Source organism: Lampetra fluviatilis, chromosome 80 (genome assembly GCF_964198595.1).
Source record: "Lampetra fluviatilis chromosome 80, kcLamFluv1.1, whole genome shotgun sequence".
NCBI lineage: Eukaryota > Metazoa > Chordata > Hyperoartia > Petromyzontiformes > Petromyzontidae > Lampetra > Lampetra fluviatilis.
Genome location: NC_136354.1, coordinates 657008 through 676103, shown reverse-complemented (window position 1 = coordinate 676103; position 19096 = coordinate 657008). Strand labels below are relative to the sequence as shown.

General features: G+C 41.3%; 1 pseudogene; it reads left to right on the top strand.

The window, feature by feature from the left end:
• The window catches only part of LOC144953664 (uncharacterized), a 564993-nt pseudogene that overhangs the window by 415842 nt on the left and 130055 nt on the right, over positions 1-19096 (top strand).

Here is a 19096-nt window from a genome sequence, read left to right as displayed (position 1 = left end):
CCGAAATAACTAAGAGTATGAATCCTTGCAGTCACGAAAGCTTCAAATCTAGAACCCATACACACCTTTGGGGAGCGATTCTTGTAACTTTGGCCTGGGAAAGGGTCCACCTTATCCATAACGTCCCCCCACGTGGTCGACTGGCACGCCGACTCCCGGGCTATGAAGAACAGAAAATTCATTCCAAGGACGAGTAATGAATTAGAGAACGAAGGACATAGAGTTTCACAGAACTAATTTTGAGATTCCAGTAATTACCTCTTACCACCAACAGGACCTGCTACTGAGAAATATTCATCACATGGCAGTAAAACTTTACAAGTCATGTTTTTGTCGGCATTTTGAGACCGTAAATTACATAAGCTTGAGACCCCAGTTTGAACAAAGATGGCAGAAACTCAAATCTAAACCCATCCTCTTTGCCACACTCGAGCATTACGTCTTCCCATTACCACCAAGTCATGTCTACGAAAAATCATTTATCAAGGAGCCTCCTCCTCCGCATATAATTTATGTGATGCAGGTATCTGGGACTTACCCTCATAGTCATTCAAGATCTCAGCCCACGTGATTTGTCCGTCCATGATGTTGGGAAGGAGTAGATTTTGTTTGAAGTTGGATGGCCTGTGGAGGTTGGAACAACGCTCAGATTTAGCAACCTTTTGAATCACTCATCCTCTTAATTAATACATATTTGAACACTCATTGTACCAATCTAATCACTATCGTGACTATACTCTTGGGTTTTTTTTTTGTAAAGTCACGTAGGTAAAAATAGATAAATAATAAAAATAAATAACAAACATTTATCGAAATAATAATAGAAATAAAATATCACGACGTTTCGGAGGCAACACAAGCTTCCTTCATCAGGTGTAAAAAGGCACAGCTAAATAGCTGACTTAACAATGATATTTCACCTCTAATCCAGACATGCATGTTCATGTACAGCCCATTTGGATTAATCGACTGCTTGATAAATGACCCATATGCATTGTAGGTCATTAGGGTCATATGACCATACTTAAATGATTTGTTATAATACGAGCATGACGTCGTAGGTCACTTGATGTCAGAGGTACCACCCATGTGGCTGTGACATCACAGATTGGAGGCAACTATGGCAGCGTCTAGGGTCTGAACTTAAAGGCAGATTCCTCCCCAATTGTTGAATAACATTCAGTACATATAATGTAGGGCACAATTGTACCAGCAATCAGAACACAATAATTGTAGACATGTTATTAATATTCTATGAGATTTAAACGGATTAGTTATACTCGTTTTAAATGCTGACTCGCTTGGGGTCTAAACAACGACAGTAACAGCAACATTTCAGGGAATGCCAAGTATCCTAACAGTTCTACATTGAATTTTTATTTAAAGCATTCGTGACTGCAGGGATTCATATTCTTGGTTCTTTCGGTGAAGTCACATAGAAGGGAAACAATAAAATAATATTAATATAAAACAATACAATTGTCACGACGTTTCGACTGCAACACAAGCAATCATCGTTAGGTGTGAAATCCACAGCAAGATTGCTGAAAATTGAATTGTGAACATATAAAAATAATGAAGCTTTAGTTTGTAGTCGAAATGTAAAATAAAAAGAAACCACATTCATCGTCAACAGGGTCGCTCACCTCGTTGAGGATTCGCTCTCAAAAGGCTTCTTCTGCTGCTCCCTCGTGTGCATTCCTCTCGACTGTGGGTGGAGGCGTGGCTGTGACGTAACAGAGGTGACGTCACTAGCGCGAGGCTCCGCCCCCCACGATCCCGGCTGGCGCATCACGTGGTGCAGTGCTGGTTGTGCGCGGGACCGGAAACAGTTTTTTATGTAGTTTATACTTTAGTTTTCTACGTGGTTGTTTAGTAACTGCAGCTACATATCATTAACATTCCTTTCCTTTGTTAATGCTACTTCCTGCACCCCCCTTGGTGCTGCTGATCCTGCATAATGCATGGGCATAATATGACTTTGAAACCCCCCTGCCCACCTCCTACGCATTTCCCATGAATATGCTAAATTCCTCTTCATATGCACATACCTTTGTTAAGGCTCTCTTCTTCTTCCACCTCCAACTCAGCTTATATATAAGCCCCTAGCTTGGCATTGTCTCATTCTTCACCTGAAGACGGCTGCTTGCGTTGTAGCCGAAACGTCGTGAGAATTATTTTATTTTATTATGTTTTATTTTTATTATTTTTTTACTTCCCTTCTACGTTACTTTACCGAAAGAACCAAGAAGATGAATCCCTGCAGTCACGAAAGCTTTAAATCGAAATTTAACCCTCACCCCCAGTTCGCATTTCCGTCCCTAGGTTCGCATATATATATACATATGACATCCATACATACGAGTATCATGGGATTATTATGTAGGAGGTCATAGAATGAATCTAACTCATTTGCCTTGCTTTCATCCCTCGACTGATATTCATCTTCGGTGGATGCATGAGCAACGACCACTCCTCGTCTCCCGTTGATTGGGAGGTGTGCCCACGGTAGCCTGGGGCTTAGAGCTTTCCACACCTTACGCCACGCTCCCACGCCCCCTTGATTCGTTTTTTTTCTCAGAAGAAGAGCCCCCTGTTGTTTGGAATTCCCCAGCCACAAGTAAAGTTCTGTAAAAACAATCTGCTACCTCATCGGCGGTGCCGGACGTTAACGCTGCGGTGGATGTGAGCAATGTCCTGGAGGGAATATTCTTAGGTTTTTTCGGTAAAGTCACGTAGGTAAAACATTAAAATTAATGAAAGTAAAATAAAAATAAAAATCACGACGTTTCGGAGGCAACACAAGTCTCCGTCATCAGGTGGGACCGTCACAGCCAGATTTGCTGCATCAAGTGAGGCAATGATTCAAGATGTAATCCCTTAAGAGCAAGTTGAGGGGGGAGGAGAGGGGGGGCGGAGCTCATCAGAATGTGGTAGCCAATGAATGGAACGTATCGGGAGGGAGGGGGGCGGGGCTCAAAAGAATGCACAACGTGGTACAGGTCGGCGGCTTGGACGTTGTGCATTCTGTAAACTAATATTAATATATCGGCCATAACTGTGAAATACCATCTAAAATATCACAATGTTGATCGTGGTATACTTAAGTTAAGAGGTGCATGTGTTGACGTGGTTTAATGAAAATATTTAAGGACCACTGTGTGTCTAGACAACGAAAGTGAATTGTTATATTTGATCAATTTAAATGGTTAGAATTGCTATGGATACCCATCTGGATGGTGTAGTTTGTAAGTGTTGTTTATCATTATAACCATTATTAGTCTATAGCAGAAAGTCTCGTGTGTTTTTACACTGCTGTGTATGTACAGTGCTTTGTGTACGTATGTGTTTTAATTTTCCACGTGTTTTCACGGTAATTGCATTGAATGTGGAGCAGTTACCTATCGGATTACTTGTTGATGTGGTGTGATGTGCAGTGGTTGTGAGGTGGTTCAATTCCTGATTTTACTCTCGTAGTTAAGTGGTCTTGTGGAGCCAAAGTTTGAGAAAGACTGTGATCATATCTTTGCTCAATATTAAAAAATATATATTTCATTTTCCTCATTGTTTAATAATTACTGCAGATGATCGGTTCCAGGATGTATACGTGGATTTCATGTTCGTTGTTCCTGTGTTTGATGGCTTTCACTTCTGGATGGATAGCTTCTATCGATAAGGACGTCAATGGGGAATGACAAATAGACGTTTACGTGTTTGATTTTGAGAAGATTTTTTAACTATTGAATTCCTGAAAGTAAAATAATTGTCTCGTTCCTTAACTGTTTGACCAAAAAAAGATTGATTAATATTTTGATACGAGTGTTAACATCAATATTCTTGCAGATTAATAAAGACCTGATTTGTTTTTAAAGATAACTGATCGTTCGTTATATCCTTCCTTAAAAAGAACATGGACGAGTAGACATGCACACACGAGTGTGCTTCCAAACACGACTGTATACATATATATACAGCAGCGTGCATTCACACACTAGTTGTAATATACAGGGGTGTACATACAGACAAAGCAGTAGACGTACACACACGAATGCTTCTCTTGTTGTAGTGTTTCTACTGTTATGGTTTATCGTATACGTAAAGTTATCTAATAGTTTGTTAACTGTACAATGCTTATATCACACACATGTCCACACACACACGAGCCAAAGACAAGTGAACATACACAGCAATGCAAATGCACACAGCCTTACAAGCTATACCATTTAGATGAGTATTAAAAGTTGATGACAGTAATTGTGATCTTGATTTGAAGCTGTCGTGACTGCAGGAATCCATACCCTTGGTTCTTTCGGCAAAGTCACGTAGATAGAAAAATTATCAAATAAAACAAAAAATAATGAATCGCGGAAAATATAATCCAGCTGGATAATTTTAATAATATATCACAACGAAACCTCGTGATATATATGTTTTTGTTAAATTTTTTATGTTTCTACCTACGTGACTTTACCTAAAGAACCAAAGAGTATGGATCCCTCCAGTCATGAAAACTTCAAATCTAGATTGAGTGTAGTAAAGTAATCAGTTTTGTTTATTTGCTTCCATTTGTTTACTTCTGATACGGCACACTGGTTAGGATTATTCTTCCCATTTATGATATATCTCTAGAATCATTTGCATTATCTTCATTAACTTCCTTGCATTCAATTGTTTTTCTCGGAAGTAACGCTCCTCATATCTAGCAACATACCTAAACGGCCAAACCATACACAGCAAGGCATCGGTGTCTGTTTGTGGAGCCGGCCACGCCGGAGCGGTTATATGCGGGGTGTGAACACATGATTATACATACCTATACACACACATGCACGCATGTACATATCCACATCAACGAGTGTAAATAAACACACGAGTGGACATACACAGCAGTACATATCCATGGACATACACACAGTAGCAGACTCGGATAGCTGGGTTTTGTTATTATTTTCACAAGTTAAACTGACGATATGAATCTTAGATGCCCCACAACACTGAACGTTATGCGAATGACACAAACGCATGCGATTCTAATTCCACTCCAAACGCTTGGCCTCATGTTTAATGCGTGTTGAGAAGTTATTATTTTAGTTTATTTGCATGAAGTATGTTTAAAGATCATACTTTCATTTGTTTGTCTTTGCTACGGCACACTGGTTTGGATTATTCATCCCATTAATGAAATCTCTCTAGAATCATTTGCATTTTCTTCATAAACTTCCTTGCATTCAATTGTTATTCTTGAAAGTAATGCTCTCCATATCTAGCAACACACCTAAGCTCATGTAGACATTGTGCTTAAACCTAAATATTAATGTGCATTTCACTGCATTATTGCTGGCTTCTGTTTGAATACAGATGGGCATAATTATGTGCATGTTGTTTGTTTGCATATTTATAATGGTCTGTAAACTGCTATCAATTTATCGGACTTACCTCTGAAATACATCCATAATAGAGGTGTTTGGGTTAGATTGCATAAATATATAAATGTGTCGTTCAAACCCGCCACCACCCGACACATCCAACTAGTAAGGGTTGTCACCTAAACAAAACATGCCAATTCGTCACTAGTACAGCACACCGGTGTGTTGGAGAGCCAAGCCACAACCTTTACAATCTGAGTACGACGATTCGGCAGTAATTACAACTAGCTTGATCAGGCGACAGCCAGATTTGTGAAGTCTTACTGTTTCGTTCCTTATATTGAAGCGAAAATGTGTTGACCACGCAGCTGCGCTCTTGCACAATGTGGGGGGGGGGGTTACTGTAGCAATGTACATTAAGCGTGTGCATTATGTGAACCCTTTGGACTTGTTCTTCCTGTCTATTGTGTTTATTACTTCAGGACGAATGGCTTCAATCGATAAGGACGTCAATTGGGAATGATTTATCGATGTTTACGTGTTTGATTTGAGAAGATTTTATAACTGTTGAATTCCTGAAAGTGAAATGATTTTCCAAGTTTCTAAACCGTTTGACCAAGCGAATTGATGAAAAAATGTAATGCGAGTTTTAATGTCAATATTCTTGCAAATCAATAAAGACATTATTGGTTTTTTAAAAAACACAGACGAGTAGACATGCACACGCGAGTGTGCATCCAAACACTGCTGCATTTATAAATCGGAGTGCATGCCGACAAAGGGCAGCGGACTTCAATAGAGCGCAGCTGCGTGGTCAACATATCAATGCTTCTATATAAGGAACGAAACAGTGAGACTTCCCAAATCTGACTGTCGACTGATGAAGCTAGTTTTAATTACAGGAGAAACGTCGTACTCAGATTGTAAATGTTGTGGCTTGGCTCTCCAACACACCGGTGTGCTGTACTAGTGACAAATATGCATGTTCTGTTTACGTGACAACCCTTACTATTTAGCTTTGTCAGGTGGTGGCGGGTTTCAACGACACATTTGTATATTTAAGCGATCTAACCCAAAAAACCTTTAATATGGACATTATAATAAACCACTTACAAGCTAAACCATTCAGATGATTATTCAAAGTTCATGGCAGAGTTTTTAATATAAAACACTCGTTTTCTAGAAGCACCCCGCTCAACACGATTGTCATTAAATATATTTATAAAACAAAGTCAGTACAGTATAAACTTGCACATTTTATTCCAAATCAAGCTTGAGATCACCAATTTTTATATTTCAGACCGTATGTCGCTTTATAATCCTCTAAACTTGCAGCAGTTTAGAAGACATTGGGGAGTGAATATTTTCAAATTAACACGAAGCACGGAATTATGCATGGAGATGCACTTCCTTATTCAAACGGAAGTGTACAATTATGCAGTGAGATGTACATACGTATTATGTTGCTAGATATGCGAATTGTTAATGTAAAAATTAACAATTGAATGCAAAGTCCATGATAGGCCAAGTCGAGAACAAAGGATTTGGATGCTAGAGCGAAGTTATAAGGGGCTTAAAATCAGACCTCAAGGTCATTTCGAGAGGGATTTTGCTGAGGATAGACGCTCGACTCCTAGCTCTGCAGATCACCCTTCTTCCACGAGACCCAGCCTGGCGAGAACGATTGCTTGGCGACTGGTTGGCGACTTCGCTTCGGGAGAGTTCGTGGCGATCTCTTCAGACGGGTTACAGGGACATCGATACGCGGTGCATCAACAAGTAAGTGTCTTTGTTAGTGGATAAACTGGTAATCGCGTGTGTAGTCCGACTTACGAGACGTTACTGTGTCTCGGTTAGACGTTGGTAAGAGTTTGCTTCTTGGCGATTTGAGCCAGACATCCACGCAGCTTAAAGGGTGCATTTTACTCTAAAAAACACCCGCAACTGTCACTGAAGAATCAGTCACATGGAGCAGATAACCTTTACACAGCGCCACACACACACGGGTGAGAAGCCATTCAATTGCTCTGTTTGTGTGAAGGCATTTGCACGTAAAGGATATCTTCACAGGCACCAGAAAACACACTCGGGTGAGAAGCCATTCAATTGCTCTCTTTGTGGGAAGGCATTTTCACTGAAACAAAATCTTCACACTCATCAGAACACACACACGGGCGTGAAGCCGTTCAATTGCGCTGTGTGCGGGAAGGCATTTGCAAGGAAGTCAGATCTTCACACGGTCATCACCCCGAAACAAGCATGAGAAGATCCGCAATGATAGGGAAGTGAAATCAAAAGGTGAAAAACAAAATGCTGCATTGAGTCCTGAAAAAATGCATCTTTCGAACCTATGCATGGTGGAACCTGAGAGATGCGTGGATGTAATGAGTCCTGACGACAATTCCTCTTTAGACCCCATGCGGGTTGATAATGAGAAATGGCTGCTGGAGTTGCTGGATAATCAAAGTATTGAATACTTCTGGTAAAGTCCTGGAATGTGCACGTTTGTGTCTCTGTTAGATCAATTTATTAGGTGCAATTGATTATATCAGTGATTTCCAGCACTACTCCAAGCTAGTGTTATTATTTTAACAAAACCGTTTGATTGCTCTGTGTGTTGGAAGCATTTTCACGGTCAGCAACACTTCACAGGCATCATCAGTTCGGATGAATGTCTTCCTTTTAAGTTCCGGAAGTGTTCACTGATTTCAGAATGACAACAATTTTATACTTTGAACGAATGGCTTCAGTCGAAAAGGACGTCAAAGGGGAAATCGACGTTTACGTGTTTGATTTTAACAATATCCTTTAACTGTTGAATTCCTATTGGGAAATAATTTGCCTAGTTCCTTTCCTGTTTGAGCATGCGTATTAATAAAGATTTCGATACGAGTATTAACGTGAGTTTTCATGACTGATCGTACGTTATTGCTACCATAGTTTTCCTTTAAAAAACACGGACGAGTAGACATACACACACGAGTGTGCATCCAAACACGACTATATATACAGCGGTGTGCATTCACACACGAGTGTGCATTTGTTTCTTTAATATTCTTGCAGAACAATAAGACCTGATAGGTGAAAGATGACTGATCGTCCCTTATTGCTACAATGTTCATAGCGAACACGTGTGGAGGCGAGTTTCAAGTGAAGCATCTTAATCACACAAGTTTACCCTTACCTGGCAGCATCGTGGCAGTCCGCTGGTCACACTCACTACGTCACACTCACGAGCTGTAGGGGCGGGGCTCTGTCTGCTCAGTGGCGCTGTTTTCATTCATTTAGCACCACGAGCGGGGAGTCTCATCCCTGTAGTTCCCTGTTGTGGTGGCGCATTCCTAATACGTTGCCCCTCATTTCTTTGTATGACACAATATAAAAATAATTTGTTTGTTCCAATACATAATCACACACGAGTACACATACACTCCCATGTACACACACCCACACACGAGTGGACATACACAGCACTGTTGAAACATACACGAATGTGCATACACACTACTTCATACATACACACATGCATACAAGTGCGCATACACACACGAGTGTACATACACAGCAGTTTACGTACAAAGGGATTGAGTTCTACTACACGAACAAATGTGCGAACAAATGATTGTACATACCTATACACACACATTCACGCATGTACATATCCACATCAACGAGTGTAAATTAACATAGGAGTGGACACAGAAGTACAGATCCATGTACATACAAACAGTAGTATACTTGGAAAGTGGGGTTTTGTGATTATTTTCACAGGTTAAGCTGACGATATGAATCTTAGATGCCCCACAACATTGAAGTACGTTACGCTAATGACAGAAAAGCATGCGATTCTAATTAATTTTCTGTTTCCACTGCAAACGCTTGGAATTATTAACAATTTCGATGTATTGAATGCTTCCCCTATCCCCTCATTTTGATGCTGCTAATCCTGCATAATGCACGGACATAAGTAGTACTAATCACATACCTGCATTTCCCATATCCCCTCCCTTTGATGCTGCTAATCCTGCATAATGCACGGGCATAAGTAGTACTAATCACATACCTGCATCTCCCATATCCCCTCTCTTTGATGCTGCTAATCCTGCATAATTCACGGCCTTGCTTTCATCCCTCAACTGATATTCATCTTTTTTGGATGCATGAGCAACCACCACCGCTCGCCTCCCGTTGATTGGGAGGTGAGCCCACGGTAGCCTGGGGCTTAGAGCTTTCCACACCTTACGCCACGCTCCCACGCCCCCTTTATTCGTTTTTTTTCTCAGAAGATGAGCCCCCTGTTGTTTGGCATTACCCAGCCACGAGTAAAGTTCGGAAAAAAGAATCCGCTACCTCATCGGCGGTGCCGGACGGTAACGCTGGATGTGAGCAATGTCCTGGAGGGAAGGCTCGTAGCCACCACAGAGGCCCACGAGGTCTCTGGACGGGTGCGAGGCGCTGGTAACATCTCCATTTTTAATGCAATTATCATTAAAAAAAACATCCAAAATATTAAACACATACACACGAGTTTAACACGTAGGATTTCGGGACCAATAGCATCCATAATAGAGGTTGTTAGGTTAGATCGCTGAAGTATATAAATGTGTCTTTAAAATAAAACATTAAATAAATGCATGCCGACGAAGGGCAGCGTACTTCAATAGAGCGGAGCTGCGTGGTCAACACATCTATGCTTCTATATAAGGAACAAAAACAGTGAGACTTCCCAAATCTGGCTGTCGACTGATGAAGCTAGTTTTAAATACAGGAGAAACGTCGTACTCAGATTGTAAATGTTGTGGCTTGGCTCTCCAACACACCGGTGTGCTGTACTAGTGACAAATTTGCATGTTCTGTTTACGTGACAACCCTAACTAGTTGGCTTTGTCGGGTGGTGGCGGGTTTCAACGACACATTTATATATTTAAGCGATCTAACTCAAAAAACCTTTAATATGGACATCATAATAAACCACGCTTACAAGCTAAACCATTCAGATGATCATTCAAAGTTGATGGCAGAAATTATAATATAAAACACTCGTTTTCTAGAGTCACCCCGCTCAACACGATTGTCCTTAAATATAATTATAAAACAAAGTCAGTACAGTATAAACTTGCACATCGTATTCCAATTCAAGCTCGAGATCACCAATTTTGATACTTCAGACTCTATGTCGCCTTATCATCCTCGAAACTTGCATCAGTTTAGAGGACATTGGGGGGTGAATATTAGCAAATTAACACGAATCATGGAATTATGCAGGGAGATGCACATCCTTATTCAAACGGAAGTGTACAATTATGCAGTGATATGTACGTACGTATTATGTTGCTAGATATGCGGATTGTAAATGTAAACATTTACAATTGAATGCAAAGTCCATTATAGGCGAAGTCGAGAACAAAGGATTTGAATGCGAGAGCGAAGTTATAAGGGGCTTAAAATCAGACCTCAAGGTCATTTCGAGAGGGATTTTGCTGAGGATAGACGCTCGACTCCTCACTCTGCAGATAACCTTTCTTCCACGAGACCCAGCCTGGCGAGCACGATTGCTTGGCGACTGGTTGGCGACTTCGCTTCGGGAGAGTTCGTGGCAATCTTTTCAGACGGTTACAGGGACATCGATTCGCCGTGCATCCACAAGTAAGTGTCTTTGTTAGTGGATATACTGGTAATCGCGTGTGTAGTCCGACTTACGAGACGTTACTGTGTCTCGGTTAGACGTTGGTAAGAGTTTGCTTCTCGGCGATTTCAGAATGACAACAATTTTATACTTTGGACGAATGGCTTCAGTCGACAAGGACGTCAAAGGGGAAATCGACGTTGACGTGTTTGATTATAAGAATATCTTATAACTGTTGAATTCCTATTGGGAAATAATTTGCCTAGTTCCTTTCCTGTTTGAGCATGCGTATTAATAAAGATTTCGATACGAGTATTAACGTGAATTTTCTTGCAGATTAATAAAGACATGACATGTTAAAGATGACTGATCGTCCCTTATTGCTACAATGTTCATAGCGAACACGTGTGGAGGCGAGTTTCAGGTGAAGCATCTCTATCACACAAGTTTACCCTTACCTGGCAGCATCGTGGCAGTCCGCTGGTCACACTCACTACGTCACACTCACGAGCTGTAGGGGCGGGGCTCTGTCTGCTCAGTGGCGCTGTTTTCATTCATTTAGCACCACGAGCGGGGAGTCTCATTCCTATCACATTGCCCCTAAATTCTTTGTACCACACAATATAAGAATAATTAGTTTTTTCCAATACATAATCATATACAAGTACAGATATAAACCCCCATGTACACACACCCACACACGAGTCGGCATAGCGCTGTAGAAACTTACACGAATGTGCATACACACTGCTTCATACATACACACACGGGTGCATATGCATACAAGTGCGCATACACACACGAGTGTACATACACAGCAGTGTACGTACAAAGGGATTGCGTTCTACTACACGAACAAATGTGCGAACACATCATTGTACATACCCATACAGTTGGCTGTGTCGGGTGGTGGCGGGTTTCAACAAAACATTTATATATTTAAGCGATCTAACCCAAAAAAAACATTAATGTGGACATTATAATAAACCACGCTTACACGCTAAACCATTCAGATCATTGTTTAAAGTTCATGGCAGAAATTATAATATAAAACACTCGTTTCTAGAAGCACCCCGCTCAACACGATTGTCCTTAAATATATTTATTAAACAAAGTCAGTACAGTATAAACTTGCACATTTTATTCCAAATTAAGCTCGAAATCACCAATTTTGATATTTCAGACTGTATGTCGCTTTATAATCCTCTAAACTTGTAGCAGTTTAGAGGACATTGGGGGGTGAATATTTGCAAATTAACACGAAGCACGGAATTATGCATGGAGATGCACATCCTTATTCAAACGGAAGAGTACAATTATGCAGTGAGAAGTACATACGTATTATGTTGCTAGATATGCGGATTGTTAATGTAAAAATTAACAATTGAATGCAAAGTCCATGATAAGCCAAGTCGAGAACAAAGGATTTGGATGCGAGAGCGAAGTTATAAGGGGCTTAAAATCAGACCTCAAGGTCATTTCGAGAGGGATTTTGCTGAGGATAGACGCTCGACTCCTCCCTCTGCAGATAACCCTTCTTCCACGAGATCCAGCCTGGCGAGCACGATTGCTTGGCGACTGGTTGGCGACGTCGCTTCGGGACAGTTCGTGGCAATCTCTTCAGACGGGTTACAGGGAAATCGATACGCCGTGCATCCACAAGTAAGTGTCTTTGTTAGTGGATAAACTGGTAATCGCGTGTGTAGTCCGACTTCCGAGACGTTACTGTGTCTTGGTTAGACGGTAGTGAGAGTTTGCTTTTTGGCGATTTGAGCCAGACATCCACCTTTAACTCTCAACAACACCCGCGACTGTTCCTCTGCTCTGAAGAATCAGTCACATGGAGCAGATAAACTCTCCACAGCGCCACGCACACACGGTTAAGAAGCCATTCAATTTCTCTGCGTGTGGGAAGGCATTTGCAGAGAAATCAACTCTAAACAGTCACCAGAAAACACACACGGGCGAGAAGCCGTTCAATTGCTCTGTTTGTGAGAAGTCATTTTCACGGAAATCAAATCTTCACAGTCACCAGAAAACACACACGGGCGAGAAGCCATTCAATTGTGCTGTGTGTAAGAAGACATTTGCACAGAAATCACATCTTCACAGTCACCAGAAAACACACACGGGCGAGAAGCCGTTCAATTGCTCTGTGTGTGGTAAGGCATTTGCATGGAAATCAAATCTTCACAGTCACCAGAAAACACACACGGGCGAGAAGCCATTCAAGTGTTCTCCGTTGGAAAGGACACGGTCATCACCCCGAAACAAGCATGAGAAGATCCGCAATGATAGGGAAGTGAAATCAAAAGGTGAAATACAAAGTGCTGCAATGAGTCCTGAAAAAAATGCATCTTTCGAACCTGTGCAGGTGGATCCTGAGAGATGCGTGGATGTAGTGGATGTAATGAGTCCTGACGACAATTCCTCTTTAGACCCCATGCAGTTGGATCCTGCGAGATGGCTGCATGTACTGAGCCCTGACGCCAATTCCTTTTTTGACCCCATGCAGGTTGATAATGAGAAATGGCTGCTGGAGTGGCTGGATAATCAAAGTAATGAGTACTTCTGTTAAAGTCCTGGAATGTGCACGTTTGTGTCTCTGTTAGATCAATTTATTAGGTGCAATTGATTATATCAGTGATTTCCAGCACTACTCCAAGCTAGTGTAATTATTTCAACAAAACCGTTTGATTGTTCTGTGTGTTGGAAGCATTTTCAGTCAGCAACACTTCAAAGGCATCATCAAGCAAAGAGTAAAAATGTTGTCATGAGTCCTAAACGAAATTCCTCTTTCGACCCCATGCAGTTGCATCCTGAGAGATGGCTTGATGTAGTGGAGTGGCTGGAGAGTCATATTCGTGTCTCTTATATATATATATATATTTCGGTGATTTCTAGGACTTCAAGGGAGAGTGATGTTGTGAATGCTCTATAATGTGTTCAGATGAATGTCTTCCTTTGAAGTTCCAGAAGAGTTCACTGATTTCAGAATGACAACTATTTTATACTTCGATAGATTCATAGCCTCGTCTCGTCGTTGGATCATCGGGGCTGTTAAATGTGTGCTGTTTATTGTAGAAGGTGTGTTGTCATCTTCTCACAACAATTTTATCATTTGGACGAATGGCTTCAAGCGAAAAGGACGTCAAAGGGAAAATCGACGTTTACGTGTTTGATTTTAAGAATATATTTTAACTGTTTGAGCATGCGTATTAATAAAGATTTCGATACGAGTATCAACGTGAGTTTTCTTGCAGATTAATAAAGACCTGATTTGTTTTTAAAGATGGCTGATCGTACGTTATTGCTACCATATCTTTCATAATCAACGGTTAAGAAGCCATTCAATTTCTCTGCGTGTGTGAAGTCATTTTCACTGAAATCAATTCTTAACCGTCACCAGAAAACACACACGAGTGAGAAGCCGTTCAATTGCTCTGTGTGTGGGAAGTCATTTTCACGGAAATCAACTCTTAACAGTCACCATAAAACACACACGGGCGAGAAGCCGTTCAAGTGCTCTGTGTGTGGGAAGGCATTTGCAGATTTATCAACTCGTCGCAATCACCAGAAAACACACACGGGCGAGAAGCCGTTCAATTGGTCTGTGTGTGGGAAGTCATTTTCACTGAAATCAACTCTTAACCGTCACCAGAAAACACACACGGGCGAGAAGCCATTCAATTGCTCTGTGTGTGGGAAGTCATTTTCACGGAAATCAACTCTTAACGGTCACCATAAAACACACACGGGCGAGAAGCCGTTCAAGTGCTCTGTGTGTGGGAAGGCATTTGCAGATTTATCAACTCGTCGCAATCACCAGAAAACACACACGGGCGAGAAGCCGTTCAATTGCTCTGTGTGTGGGAAGTTATTTTCACGGAAATCAACTCTTAACAGTCACCAGAAAACACACGGGCGAGAAGCCATTCAAGTGCTCTGTGTGTGGGAAGTCATTTTCACTGAAATCAACTCTTAACCGTCACCAGAAAACACACACGGGCGAGAAGCCATTCAAGTGCTCTGAGTGTGGGAAGTCATTTTCACAGAAATCAACTCTTAACAGTCACCAAGAAACACACACGGGCGAGAAGCCATTCAATTGCGCTGTGTGCGGGAAGGCATTTGCAAGGAAGTCAGATCTTCACACGGTCATCACCCCGAAACAAGCATGAGAAGATCAGCAATGATAGGGAAGTGAAATCAAAAGGTGAAATACAAAGTGCTGCAATTAGTCCTGAAAAAAATGAATCTTTCGAACCTGTGCAGGTGGATCCTGAGAGATGCGTTGATGTAGCGGATGTAATGAGTCCTGACGACAATTCCTATTTCGACCCCATGCGGGTTGATAATGAGAAATGGCTGCTGGAATGGCTGGATAATCAAAGTATTGAGTACTTCTGTTAAAGTCCTGGAATGTGCACGTGTGGCTCTGTTAGATCAATTTATAAGGTGAAATTGATTATATCAGTGATTTCCAGCACAACTCCAAGCTAATGTAATCAATTTAATAAAACCATTCGATTGCTCTGTGTGTTGGAAGCATTTTCACAGTCAGCAACACTTCACAGGAATCATCAAGCAAAGAGTAAAAATGTTGTCATGAGTCCCAAACGAAATTCCTCTTTCGAGCCCATGCAGTTGCAACCTGAGAGATGGATTTATGTATTGGAGTGGCTGGAGAGTCATATTTCTGTCTCTTATATATTTTTTGTCAGTGATTTCTAGGATTTCAAGCGAGAGTGATGTTGTTAATGCTCTACATTGTGTTCAGATAAAAGTGTTCCTGATAAGTTCCAGAAGTGTTCACTCATTTCAGGATGACAACAATTTTATACTTCGATAGATACATTGCTTCGTCTCGTAGTTGGATCATCGGCTCTGTTAAATGTGTGGTGTTTATGGTAGAAGTTGCCATGTGTTGTCATCTTCTCACAGCTACTGATCTGGGTGTGCCGTCTTCTTTTAAGATTTGCCCATTCCTGTTATTCATTTTGTCGTAGTGTTTGTGTTGAATTCCGTGTCTTGAGTGTTGAGGTTTATTCTAGACTTCGTCACGTTAAGGTGGTGCTTTGTCGTCCGATCGGATTACTTGTTGATGTGGTGTGATGCGCAGTGGTTGTGAGGTGGTTCAATTCCTGATTTTACTCTCGTGGTTAAGTGGTCTTGTTGAGCTAAAGTTGGAGAAAGTCAGTGATCACAACTTTGCTCAATATTTTAAACATGTTCATTAATTTTCATCATTGTGTAATAAATTAATTCACTTCAAATAATAGGTTTTAGAGTGTGCGTGGAATGCACGTTCGTTGTTCCTGTGTTTGATGGCTTGGACTTCTGGACGAATAGCTTCAGTGGAAAAGAATGTCAAAGGGGAAATCGACGTTTACGTTTTTGATTTTAAGAATCTGTTTTAACTGTTTAATTCCAAATTGAGAAATAATTTGCCTAGTTCCTTTCCTGTTTGAGCATGCGTGTTAATAAAGATTTCTATACGAGTATTAACGTGAGTTTTCTTGCAGATGAATAAAGACCTGTTTTTAAAGATGACTGATTGTACCTTATTGCTACAATGTTCATAGCGAACACGTGTCGAGGCGAGTTTCAGGTGAAGCATCTCCATCACACAAGTTTACCCTTACCTGGCAGCATCGTGGCAGTCCGCTGGTCACACTCACTACGTCACACTCACGAGCTGTAGAGGCGGGGCTCTGTCTGCTCAGTGGCGCTGTTTTCATTCATTTAGCACCACGAGCGGGGAGTCTCATCCCTGTAGTTCCCTGTTGTGTTGGCGCATTCCTACCACGTTGCCCCTAAATTCTTTGTACGACACAATATAAAAATAATTTGTTTGTTCCAATACATAATCACACACGAGTACACATATACACCCCATGTCCACACACCCACACACGAGTGGACATACACAGCGCTGTCGAAACATTCACGAATGTGCATACACACTGCTTCATACATACACACACGGGTGCACATGCATACAAGTGCGCATACACACACGAGTGTACATATTGAAGTCATGGGCTTAGTTTATTTGCATGAAGTCTTTCTCACGTTCATACTTCCATTTGCTTGCCATTGCTACGGCACACTGGTTCGGATTATTCTTCCCATTTATGAAATCTCGCTAGAATCATTTGCATTTTCTTCATTAACTTATTTGCATTCAATTGCTATTCACGGTACTAAAGCTCCTCATATCTAGCAACATACCTAAGCTCATGTGGCCATTGTGCTTAAGCCTAAGTAGGAATATGCTGAATCATCGTTCGCTTCAGTTTGAATAGGGATGGGCATCTCCTTGAATAAGTATGTGCATGTTGTTAGTTTGCACATTTACAATGGCCTGTAAACTGTGATCAATTTATCGGCTTTATCTGTGAAAATAAATGTAAAATGTTGCAATGCTGATGGAGATATACTAAGAGGTGCATGCTTTATAGCGCGGTGACTTGATTTTATGGATATTTTTAAGGACTCTTGTTGATGGTGTGTCTAAACAACGAAGGTTATTTGTTATATTCGATCAATTAAAATGGTTACAATTGCTCTGGATACCCATCTGGATGGTATAGTTTGTAAGTGTTGTTTATTATTATAACCATTATCAGTCTATAGCAGTGTGTATTTACACTGATGTGTATGTACAGTGATGTGTGTGTTTTTATTTACTACGTGTTCTCACGGTAAGTGCATTGAATGTGGAGGGGTTACCAGCCCCTCGCAACAGTCCGGAGACCTCGTGGGCCTCTGTGATGTCTATGAGCCTTCCCTCTCGGACATTGACCACAGCGTTACCGATCTTTACCGCTGATGAGGTAGGGGGTTGTTTTTACATAACTTTACTCGTGGGCAGCGGAATGCCAAACAACAGGAAGAGTGGCTCTTCTTCTGAACAAAATAATGAAGGAGCATGGGATCGTGGCGGTGAGCTGTAGGAAGCTGTATGCCCCACGCGTGGAATGGTGATTGTTCCTGCCTGCAATGAAGGTGAACTTCAGTGTAGGAATGCAGGCAAGGCTGATTAGTCATATGCCTTTCATAATATCCCATATTAGAACCATACTGCTCGAATGAATACGAACTGCGGGCTGCGGGATTTGAATTGCATTATAATCACTCGTATCACATTGTGGTCGTTATTAGATTCACACAATCCACTGCTGGATCTGCCTCCTCAATGGATTCGAGAGTAGGATGGCGACAGCGCCGCAGCAGGCTGCAGTCCCGGATCGCTCTCACAATTTATCAACCGTAACTACACCTCGTACCTTACCCACTTCTTTACTCACCACCGCTCTTCTTACTTTCATCTTCCATCATATAATTTATTTTATTATTTTCATTATTACTTTGGCGGCAGATCCCTGCACCCAACCCCGCCAGCCTCCGTGTTCACTGCACGCGCCCCGCGGCGCTACAACAGCTGACAAATGCCGGCTGCTGCAGTGTCACACAACCCGCTTAAACTGCCGAATCGCACAGAAGATTGTATGATAATAAATAGTATAAAAGTGTAATGTTTAATATAATGTATAAGGTAATATATAGTATCGTAATTGAATAGTGAATATACAGCAGTGTGGTATACAGTAGGGTGGGTAGAATAATACATACTGTAATATTATAATGTATAGTCTAAGGTGGTGTATAGCAGAGGTGTGGACTCGAGTCATGTGACTTGGACTCGAGTCAGACTCGAGTCATGAATTTGATGACTTGCGACTCGACTTGGACTTGCATAACAATGACTTTGTCCCACCTATGAGATGTGGACTCGAGTCATGTGACTTGGACTCGAGTCAGACTCGAGTCATGAATTTGATGACTTGCGACTCGACTTGGACTTGCATAACAATGACTTTGTCCCACCTCTGGTGTATAGTAATACAGTATATATTTTAATGTTGGGTTTGTCTATGGCAGTATATAGTACGGGGTAGATTCGTGTGATGTAAGAGAAAAAAGTGTAGCTGGAGGCATATTCTATTTTTTGCGACGTAAAATTGTAACGTATGAATTACTGTTAGTAGCTCAGCTTATTGGAGAGTATATTTAGTATACTGATGATACTGATGTAGTT